Below are 12,395 nucleotides of genomic sequence, written 5' to 3'. Positions count from 1 at the left end.
CCACACAACGTTGTGACAATGTTGCTTTGACGTCCGTACAACGTTGTCACAACTTTTCGTCAACCACCACACAACTTTTCGTCAACCACCACACAACGTTGTGACAATGTTGCTTTGACGTCCGTACAACGTTGTCACAACGTAAGAGTTTGTTGCAAAACAACCTACAGCTGACTTATTTCAGACGTTGTGATACAACCTCTGAAAAACGTTGTCACAACGTTCTGTGCCCGCTGGGTAAAGTTCATTGTTAGTAAAACTCACCTCAGAATATAGCCATTTAATCATATGGCGTACGAAAGTAAAATAATTAATTCCTTAAAGCGACAATAATTGTATTTTTAACGTCATATGTTTAAAATATATTAAAAGAAAGCCTTAAAATACATGGCATCTATACACAGTCCTATCTTTTTAACCTAAACCTATTGGCAAATATATCAATCTCATTGAAAGATTGAAAACTCATTTTCTAATATACCGGAGCAACTTTCCACTTTTCCTAGTTCTCGCCCGCGATTTCACTACTGTGGAAGCAGCCATTAAACATCAACCAGGGGTTTAACGTCTTTCTTTGTCTGCACAAACTGGACCCAGACAACACATCATATTTGGCCCAGACACGGCCCATATCTGGCAACATCTGGCAAAATGATTGGGCCGGATATGGCATGCCTGAGCTGGGCCACGTCTAGCATATCTGGGCCGGACGTGGCCCAGTCAGAGCCAGATCTGGCCCACATTCGCTAATGCACACGCCCGCCTTGTATGGGCCAGATCTGGCTAAAAGCTGGCAAAGATATGGCCTGCCACATGTGGGCCAGAGATGGCACAACTGGCCCATACCTGGCCCAAATATGTCCCACACGTGAAAATCATGCCATGCCAGATGTGGGCCAAGGATGGCAACCTGAAAACATACGGTTAATCCCTGTCCTATCCGTTCTTAAAGTCAGAGGTTGGATAGTCTAGTAGTTTATCGCGCCGCGCTTGAAATTATAAGGTCTGTCATTGAGTCAAGTGGCGTGGTTTCGAATGCTCGCTTGTACGTGACAAGGAGTAGGGTCACCTGTCCAACCTCGTCGGTTTTCTCCGGGTCCTTTCCTCCCACTGCTAAATAACCCTACACACAAGCAAATTATTGAAATAAGGTTGAACCATATGTTAGTCCCCAAATGACCTAGTTTGTGTCAAATGGACGTTACAACCCATTTTTCTCTTTATCGCCCCTTCTTAAAGTCTCTCCAGCCAAGACTTTCTTCCCAATTCCATTCCGTACTCCAGATAGTAGAAATTAAGGATATCTTGCATGCAGCACAAACAACATACATTTACAACAAAAGCAAAATCTTCAATTATAAAATTTATTCCTCCATATAACACAACACAGTTCTATGGATAACAATCACTATATTATATACACACGACGTTTTAACAAGAATTCACTGGTCGTTATAAGGCATACAAATTATCCATGTCAATATCATTCTCCCCTTGTTCCTGCAGCTGTCTTCTCCTCCTCTTCCCCTTGTTTATGTTCTTCCCCCATTCAACCAGTTTTTTTACAACATTTTTGAAATTATTTTCCATTGCATCCTTTTGGTGAAGTTTGATCACACCTGCAATAAATGCAAAAAAAATGTACTTAAAAAAACATGTTTTCCTTCTTTATATCAAGCATGGCCTACGGGTCTGTCAATGCAAGTACCAAAGTATTAAGTCAAATAATTCTTATTTGCCAAGGCAAAAGAATAGTTAAATGAAGTTATTTAAATAATGAAATCACATAAATCTTATCTAATTTAATATTATTGTAGAGAAAGTAATAAAATGTACTTATCTTTTTTATCTTTTAACTAAGTTCTGTGAAAATAATGCACAGTTGTGTACCATGGGCACTGCAATGTCTTCAGTTTCTTGTTAGTACTAAATTCTATTAAGTTGTTTTACTGCACTGAATTTTACAATTTTAAATTCAGCCAATGACCAAACAGATTTCAAGATAGTAAATGGGCTGTTAATTATGCTTTGTTGAAAGATTTACATGGTTGACCTGCTAGCTTCAACAAATTGTATAATCTGAGTACAGAATCTGCTATAGTAATTAAAATCTAACTACTTTGTAGCATGATACCCAACACTCAGGCTGTGTTCAAATAAACTTTGTCTTTATTTCATTGACTTCTTTCAAGAATAATTTATTATTTTTGCTTTAAAGATTTACATTTACTGGCTTTTTGGGGAGGGTGGGTTGAGAGGATTCCATTTATATTATATACAGTACATTCAAAAAATATTATTTTAAGACTGTAATAAAACTAATATAGAACACAGGAAAATTCTACTTGAAACTAGATGTCATATTCTGAGCCGAAATTTATTGTATTGATATTTTGAGGCATTTGGCCAGTTGGATGTGGGCCATCTCTGGCCCTAGATATGGCAAACTTCTCGCATAATATTATTTTTTCATATGTTTTGAATATAAAACAAAAAATTTAAAACTTTTAAACAAACTGACAAGATATTCTTAGATACCAGTTACAAAAATAAGTTTAATTCATCAGTAGTGAGCCAATAGTTGCCAAGTGTTACCCAGACTGTGGCCCACATGTGGCAACATCTGGCTGGATATGGGCCACATCTAGCCAGATGCTGCCAGATGTGGACCATAGTAGGCTCAAAGCTGAGTGGCTGTCTGGGGACTAATGACACGAAAATCCAATGTAGGGTGGCTATGGCGAAATTCTGCCCGGACAGCGGCACAACGCCAACGGTCTAACCTTAGATCGATTTCCGGCTTTCATGGGATCTTTAACGTGTTGCTACTGGTACACATTCATAAATGCGCCCTTGCGTGGACATAAGAGGTCCCATATGTCAAAAGGAAATGGGGTTTAACGTCCTACTTTTCTGAACCAACCTGGATAATGAGGAAAATTTTGCCTTGACGACGGCGTTTCAACCTACTTTTCAGCGATTTTTTCACTGTCAAGGATTCGTTACGAAATATAACAAGACCCTGGATAGTGCCGGATTAAGTTAGCATATATAGGCCCCTGGGTGAAAATGTCACTGGATCCCTTGCATATTCTGGTCATTGTCCATCGCACTCACGCAAATGGTCGATATATAGATTTATTTGGCACAAACACATACAAAATTTATTTATGGTATCAAATTTTGTAACCCCTTTAATATTGGGGACCCCTGGCCTGTAGCCCTGTAATCCCGTCCCGACCTCCCGATTACCACTTTAAGACTGCACTGATATGTGATAATTCGAGGAAAAGTGATATGTTGTGTCTCAATAGGGGGTAAAAAGGTTTACGTTATTTGATATGTACAGGTAAATATAACGCACAATACAACATCGTTGATAGTCAGTTGATATTCAACATCGTCGTTAATCAGTAACTATACTACATTATAAATAGAGTCAAGCATCGGGAATCAGTACATATACCATAGTATAAATGTGAAAATGAAATGAAATGAAATGAAACGGGGTTTAACGTCCTACGACTGGGCTTATGAAGACGAAAGTATAAATGTACAAACTTCCCAGATACAACAGTTTACGATAAGAATTTAAATTCCTCATGAAAAATGTATGCCATTCATAATTATAATTATGGAGAAAGTCCGGATGGTGTAGAAATCCATGTTGTTCTTAATACACATCTAACTATACTTACTTTTTCATTGACACCAGATATCACCTTATTGGACATAATTAATGTTAATGCCACACCTATTCTAAAGTAGGGGGGTTGGATGGCCGAATGGTTAGCACGTGCGCACTGTATCATAAGGTCTGTCATTGAGTCAAATGGCGTGGTTTCGATTCCCCGGATGTACGTGACAAGGAGTAGGGTCGCCTGTCCAATCTCGTGGATTTTCTCTGGGTCCTCCGATTTCCTCCCACTGCCAAAGACCCCTACGCGCAAGCGAATTATTGAAATAAAATTAAACCATATGTAAGTCTCGAAATGACCTAGTTTGTGTCGAGGGGACGCTAAACCTCTCTCTCTCTCTCTCTCTCTCTCTCTCTCGCTGGTCTGTGACGATGATCTAAGTTTATCCAAGTATATTTGTTGAAAGTAAAATTAAGTAAATGAGACCAATTTATATCCTGTTCATATTACAATATTATACAGTATTCAGTTTACTGCGTAACCCCGAGTGATTAGAAGGTCAACGCAACTAGGGTTCGGCTCTGATGATTTGATTCGATTCTCGTGAATATTCCGAGGTGTTGGATACTAAGATTCGATTCTCGTGAATATTCTAACGTTCTTGATACTAGGATTCTCTTTTGGCGAGGCTCGTGTTATTAGGATTCGATTCGGGTTAATATTCTAAAGTTTGTGATACTAGGATTCGATTCGGGTGAATATTCTAAAGTTTGGGATACTAGGGTTCGATTCAGGTGAATATTCTAAAGTTTGTGATACTAGGATTCGATTCTCGCCAATATTCTAACGTTCGTGATACTAGGATTCGATTCGGGTGAAAATTCTAAAGTTTGTGATACTAGGATTCGATTCTCACCAATATTCTAACGTTCGTGATACTAGGATTCGATTCTCGTGAATATTCTAACGTTCGTGATACTAGGATTCTATTCGGGCGAATATTCTAAAGTTCGTGATACTAGGATTCGATTCTCGCGAATATTCTAACGTTCATGATATTAGGATTCAATTCTCGTGAATATTTTAAATTTCGTGATACTAAGATATTCGATTCTCTCGAATATTCTAATGTTCGTGATACTAGGATTCGATTCTCGCAAATATTCTAACGTTCGTGATACTAGGATTCGATTCTCGTGAATATTCTAAAGTTTGTGATACTAGGGTTCGATTCTCGCGAATATTCTAACGTTCGTGATACAGGGATTCGATTCAGGTGAATATTCTAACGTCCGTGATACTAGGATTCGATTCACGTGAATATTCGAACGTTCTTGATACTAGGAGTCGATTCGGCTGAATATTCTAACGTTCGTGATACTAAGATTCGATTCTCACCAATACTCTAAGATTCTTGTGACAGGATACGATTCTGATGTAGGATAAAACTTAAGTGCACCATGTAAGTAAGATATTAACATTACGAATTACGAAACTGTAATAAGTACAGTATAATGGAATGAAATTTAATTTTCTTGTCTGTACCAACCAGGCTAATGAAGATGGACATAGGGCATGAGGGAATATTTTGCCAGGACAGCGGCACTCTTATTTCAATTGTTCAACTGTCAGGGGATCTTTAGCATGCTGCCAGTGGTATACACGGTACCTCGATCTTCCGTCCCATCTAGACGATTATACCATATGCTTTATCTTGCCCTGCTGAAAAAGGGAAAGGGTGAAGAATTCCTTGGAATGTTCTCAGTCAACTGTCCAACCCGAGACCACCCCAATTCATTTAATCTAAGATCTTCATCTAGAAATACTCTAGTTCTCTATATTGTTTTTAACATGAAGTGAATGACCTGCACAATAAACCATTTTTGTACCCTTCTTCTGAGTAAATATCTGTTACTATCAAACAGATAGTATCTAGTGTCTTGTATCTTGATTCCGTTATAATTCATTTCAATGGTAAATTTAATATGTACTTATACATTACTTAATATTTCATGCAAATTTGCTGTTAGACCAAAAATAATTTTTTAAAATAAGGAATGTATTATTTAAATATGGCTTGGGTGCATGTGGAGATTCTACATTATATACATGTACCAAATCTGTTTTCAGTTACATATAAAATCCTTTCTAAATATTCCTTAACTAGATTCGCAAGTTCTGGACCAGAAATTGAACCCATAGCTACCCCCCCCCCCACACACACACACCTTGCATATAGGCGCATTGATATATATTACTGTTTAGAGACCATAAATCATAAACAAAGAAGAAGAGATAAAAACACAAAGAAACCAGAGGGTCTGGCGCAAGAAAGTTCCCTTGTCAGTGGGTGCAGGACGGGGGGCCTGGCAAGGATAGTGGCTTGGATGCGAAAGAAACACTGGGGTACCGTGTACACGTTGGTGTGCCCGTTAAAGAACCCTTACCCGTTGGAATTCGAAATACGAAATTCCTCTATAGCTCACTGTCTGCATTAGCCTAGCCGGTGCAGTAAAAAGGAGCGTTAAAGGACAATATTGGTGTCGGTCATTATTACATATGTGATAGAACTGGTTAAATACATTCCAAATATAATTTTAACACAGAGATCATTGCTACGGGAGACGTGTAACAAGCACGTGAAGAAACGGGAAGTGACGCCAAAACATGACAAACACGAGTTGTCCTTCTATATAACAGACTGAAGTAACGAGCGGTAACAGACAAACGAACGAATTTCATTTCACTGATAATTCCGTTGAAGTTGAAAAGTTATTATATGGGACGGTGAGAGGGTATCTCACAATTCAAAAATAGAATTGGCTGTCACTTGATAAGGGACACGAGAAAAAGTAGAAAAATCCCGTGCATTCCCCCGTTTTTATTCATTCTGTTCTTAATAAAAACATGGTAATGCACGGACTTTTTCTAATTTGTTCGTTATCTTTTATCTACTGACAGCCAATTCTTTTTTTGAATTGTCAGATATCCTCCCATCGTCAGATATACCAACTTTTCATCCTCAACGGAATTATAAGTGAAATGAAATTCGATCGTTTGTCTGTTACCGCTCGTTACTTCAGTCAGTTATATAGAAGGACAACTCATGTTTGTCATGTTTGACGTCACTTCCCGTTTCTTCATGTGCTTGTTAGACATCTCCCGTAGCAATGATCTCTGTGTTAAAATTATATTTGGGATGTATTTAACGAGCTCTATCACATATTTTATATTGACTGACACCAATATCCTCCCATCGTCAGATATAATAACTTTTCATCCTCAACGGAATTATAAGTGAAATGAAATTCGATCGTTTGTCTGTTAGCGCTCGTTACTTCAGTCAGTTATATAGAAGGACAACTCATGTTTGTCATGTTTGACGTCACTTCCCGTTTCTTCATGTGCTTGTTAGACATCTCCCGTAGCAATGATCTCTGTGTTAAAATTATATTTGGGATGTATTTAACGAGCTCTATCACATATTTTATAATGACTGACACGAATATTGTCCTTTAACCCCCATTTCTTTTCATTTGTCTCAAACGCTTACTCCGCTATACTGCTGTTTACATCTAGCTGAGTTGTGTATAAGCTTTATATATATAAATATATAGATAGCGTGAGTCAATAACAATACCATAATAAATAAATGATGAACTAGCGCTAGTTAAAGAAGATCAATTAAAATTATACTCATTCATAATTGATGATTATTTGATCTGTTTCACGCTTTGGGTCTCTATTAAGGGAGGGGTACCTGTTTTCATTAGATTTCAAATATATGAAAAAAGGTGAAAAACTAAGGGATTGACTAATGTAATTGCATAGAGTTGACGATATTCATTTCGAAGTTTCAACTCAAAATAATGAGTCATTTGGAAACACTCGCATACTTTTTCTTATTGAGTGACTTTATAAAAATGAAAGAAGTGAAAAAGAGCTTAACATTCTACTCGATGTGATACTTTTGTAAAATTTTTCCAAGGTGTATTTAATCGCAACAATAACCTATTCAATTCAAAGTTTCGGCTGAAGAGTCATGTTGGAAACACTGCACTATAGTGATATCTAAGAAAATCTCCAAGAAGTATGTGTTATTCAACTGACCTAACTTTTCTATTATGAAAAGTCCTGGATGAGGTGCGTTATGTTGACAAGAACAACCCTCAATAAGAGAGAGGGAGAAATGGGGTTTAACGTCCACTCGACACAAACTAGGTCATTTCGGGACTAACATATGGTTCAATTTTATTTCAATAATTCGCTTGCACGTAGGGGTCTTTAGCAGTGGGAGGAAACCGGAGGACCCGGAGAAAACCCACGAGGTTGGACAGGCGACCCTACTCCTTGTCACGTACAACCGGGGATTCGAAACCACGCCAGTCGACTCAATGACAGACTTTATGATACAGATCGCGCACGCTAACCATTCGGCCATCCAACCCCCCAACCCTCAATAAACTATAACCTATACTAAAAAAAAAATAATTACTAATGTATTTGGTGGATGTTACGAATGGTATTCTCTCAACGTTTTCAATCACTTGTACGTGTTATATAGTTTATTGCTCTATCCAATTATCAAAGTCCCTTAAATTGTTAAATAATTAACATACCTTACCCAATCAAAGTGGCTTAAATTAAACTTCAAAGAGAAAAGAGAATTGTTCAAGAATTAGAGACAATTCATCTAGTGTAAGCCAGCCAAAACTAAAACGGAAAGGAAATGCATCTAAAATTTCAACAACATTTTCATTGTATTTTTGCCAAACTGTGTTTACATACGATTCAATTGACTGTGAGCCACGGTGGCTCAGTGAATATAGCGCTGACTCCGTATGCAGTAGAGTAGGCGGAAACGCCGCTGCCCTATCAAATTTCGCTTCATAGCACACTCGAAGCCTGGATAGAATCGCGGGGCCTCTAACGCGACGAAAAAAAATTTTCATATCCTTTTGAATGGCACGCATGCGTAACACAAAATTAAACGGTCTGTAATACAAGAATAATCACGCACAATATTGGATCTTCAAAATCGTGCGAAATATTTTGGGAGAACGCTAGTTCGGAGACGGTGTTGCGGATTGTGGGTTAGGGTTAGGGTAAGGACTAGGACCTGCAGATTTCGTCAAACAGGGCTAGTCCTAACCCTAACCATGGGAACATAATCTAGGCGGTACTGGATAACAGTTGGTATCAAAATATTTCGCACGATTTTGAAGGTCCAGTATTGTGCAATAATCACAAAGAAGGTTGAGGGATTGCAGACTTACCCAGTCTCCGCCCAACGCGCTGTTAGAAGCCTAGTCCGATCACAGAGTGGAACTTCACAGAGAAGGTTGAGGGTTAGCTCAGTCTCCGCCGCCGCGCCGCTAGATCGATTACCGTGAAACTTTCATCTGGAATGTTATTTTTTTCTCTTTTTGCCATGAACCGCGGGGCCCTGCACCTGGTCCTACCAGGGACCATGCCTAAGCCGGGCTTTGGGCTCATTATACGGTAAACCAATATTAGATCAGATGCATGGTGTCGATAACAAAATATCTTGTCGTTGATAACATTGTCGACACAGCGGGATTTCTGACTACTGTTCGAATTCTGGACCTCGGGTTTAGCGTGACACCAGATTAACTATACACACTTTTCTCGTCAGTCCCACAGTCTCAACACCTTCCATGTGTGAACAAGGCGTGACAACTGACAGACCTCATGAAATTGTATAACCACGGGTTTCCTTTGCAATGGACCTAACCCCAGAATAGTCACATGCATCTAGCGCTGTGGTTCACATTTTCTTAGTGTGCCGTTCAAAATTTCGCGGCACACTTAGGAAGATCTCGCGGTACACCTGTGTGCCGCGGCACACTGGTTGAGAATCACTGATCTAGCGAAATGTTTGAACTATTATCTATTTTCATTTTAAAGACAAGACTAGAAAACGTGAATTTATGTAATATTTAGATTGTCAAAGAAAACAGCGTCACTTTTATTACGTGACACAATCTGATTGCTTAACATCAACTAGATTTAACAAGCTGACGACTTCGAGGGGTATTAAAAGCAATCGTCGCCTACTTCTTAGAAGCTCTTCTGGCGATCAAACAAGGTCAGTTACAGTTACTTAAAGGGACAATAACACTCTTGCTGGCTTGACAGCTCCCGAAAATAAATAATAGTCTTATTCTAAGTATTAGATGTTTAAGTATCCTACCTGGTGTGTAAATTATCCATTAAATCCTATTTTACTTGTCCAGAGGGTTCGAAAATATTTTTAAATCCAAGTCACATTTGAAAAGCTTTACGCTAGGCTTTTCAAATCATTTAGATGAATTTTTCCAATTTTTTAAATTAGGTGTGTTAAGATGAAATTTGTATCATCAATTAATTGGAATATTGTAAAATAGTACAATTTGTTGACAAGAATAAAGATTGGGACATATATTCAGTTACAACAAGAGGGGTATCGAGCCTTTAAAGAGGAACTGTAACTTTGGAAATGTTTGCCTGTCAGTACAATAATAATTTTCGATTTGTTTTGGTTTTAATATGCAGTTATATCGGGGTTTTCTAAATCTGCATGAGCCATAGTGACTCATGGGAATATAGCTGTGCTAACAAGGGAGTTCCTGACTCGATACAGCGTCCGCCGAATAGGTCCTAAGTCAGTCTCGGTTTTCCAGCGTGGTTTACTTATGTTCAGGATGGAGAGCTTGGCAAGACAAAGGTTCTAGTCGATCGGGTGGTACAAAAATCTAAGGCCCCCCAAGGACGCTTTGCTGTGTCAGCAAATGTCCCCGTGGTTTTCTTCATTATCCCGGTTGGTGCATAAAAGTAGGACATAAAACCCTATTTAATTTCATTATATCGAATTCCAACTGTCAAGGGTCTTTTACGTGCACGCCAATGTGTACGCGGGACCTCGGTTTTTTCGTCCCATCTGAACGACTAGACAGCTGTCCTTGTCAGGCCCTCCGTCCTGCATCACTGACAAGCGGTAACCACGCTGGAAAATCTGGATGAACTTTCCCGGCCAATGCAGGGATCGATCACCCGACCTCCAGGCTAGCGAGCCAGCGTCTTACCCACTTAGCCACGTGATCCCCCTGTTTGTGTGTACAAGGTTCGAATTCTGGCGAGTTGCGAGAAGAACCTGGGGGATTTAAACATTGAAATGAAAATTATCGTATGTTAGTCTTAAAATGATCGAAATATTGTGTGAACGAAATGTTAAACCCCATTTCATTTCCTTTTTCTTGCCAGAAATTAAAATCACAGAGAATGTCTCTTTAAGTATGTTAAGAGGGTTTTAATGTCAACAGTAGAATAATATTTCCTGGCGAGTTATTGATCAGTATAACGTTCTAGTGGCATCTACTTTTCCTGTTACACATCACCTGGTTGTGGTCTAACAGGTATGGGCTTTGCACTTCTATTTTAAAATAAACTATTTTCAATTTCACTCTTACAATACCCCCTCACCCCCGCACACCCCTGCCTGTATTGGACGTGCGGGGTCGTCACCTCCACTGCTACCTCTCTGCACACCACTTCTTACATCAGGGTTGTATTAAGCTTGCATGGGACACCTGGCTGAAAATATCGTTGGGGCCCTGCTGAACAGTGAACAGCGGGCATTGCTTTACTGTAGCGTCGAAACTTTTAAGCTCAGCTTTGTTAAACAATATCGTAACATATGCATTTATTTATATTTTATGGTACAAAATTTCTTTTAGAATTAATTTGTGTCTCTACTATTTTAAGGGCCCCCGGTTCAATCAATTCCCTTTAATCCGGTCAGGGTTTATACCTTTAACAACTTAATTGTTTCTATACAGCGAGACTAAAACAGATAGATAAATACCTAGTGATCGAAATAATCCTGATTAATTACAAAATAATTCAGTCTTGAGCAATTTGTCATCAAATTTCTCCAAATAATTGCCGGTTTTCGTTGGTTTGATTGCAGTTGATCGGTTTGTTTGTTTGCTTTAGAATTTATTTTACTATGACAAGCTTGCTTAAAGTGGAACTACTGATAGTAATTCGTAAAATCCAACCACGTAGCAATGTTGTTAATAAGTTTAAATAAAGGAATGAAATGAAATGGGGTTTAACGTCTTTCTGTTACTGGGTTAATGTCATTAGCCGGGCAGCGACATACTCTGATATGGAATTCAAACTGTCATCTATACCAATGTTGGCCTAGAAAGTGCTGTCATAGCACACTATGTTGTGTATGCCCGTCTACATCAGCCCACTCGGAGCAGAACAGCAGGGCGTTAAACACCATTTCATTTCATTTCAAATAGGAGAATTAGGTGAAGTGGATTGAGTAACGGGTGAATAAGATTACTGTAATTCTACCTGTTGGATATAGCGGCGAGTGGTGTTGTAGATAAAAGGGATTACCGGATTATCTGAGTGTAAATCAACCAGACAATTGTTTAGTCGTGATTTAATCAATCATATCATCCCTTATTCAATCACATCTTCACAATCCAGATATTTTATATACTACTTTGTGTTATAGATACATAAAATGAAATAAAATTGGGTTCAACGTCCACTTCTTTACGGCAACTTGGACAAAGACGGGGGCAGACAGTCAGGTGATGGGATATTTGTATTGGACATCGTCGTGTGATTTGTAAAAGCTTCGAAGTTTAATAGGTCGACCATCAAATGAAGCCAAAACAAGTGAACTAATTGACATACACTTAAAAAAGAAAACAAACCCCTCCATCTCCACCCGGT

Source organism: Patella vulgata, chromosome 4, assembly GCF_932274485.2.
Source record: "Patella vulgata chromosome 4, xgPatVulg1.2, whole genome shotgun sequence".
Classification (NCBI taxonomy): Eukaryota; Metazoa; Mollusca; class Gastropoda; family Patellidae; genus Patella; species Patella vulgata.
Note: the sequence above shows the minus strand (reverse complement) of the source record.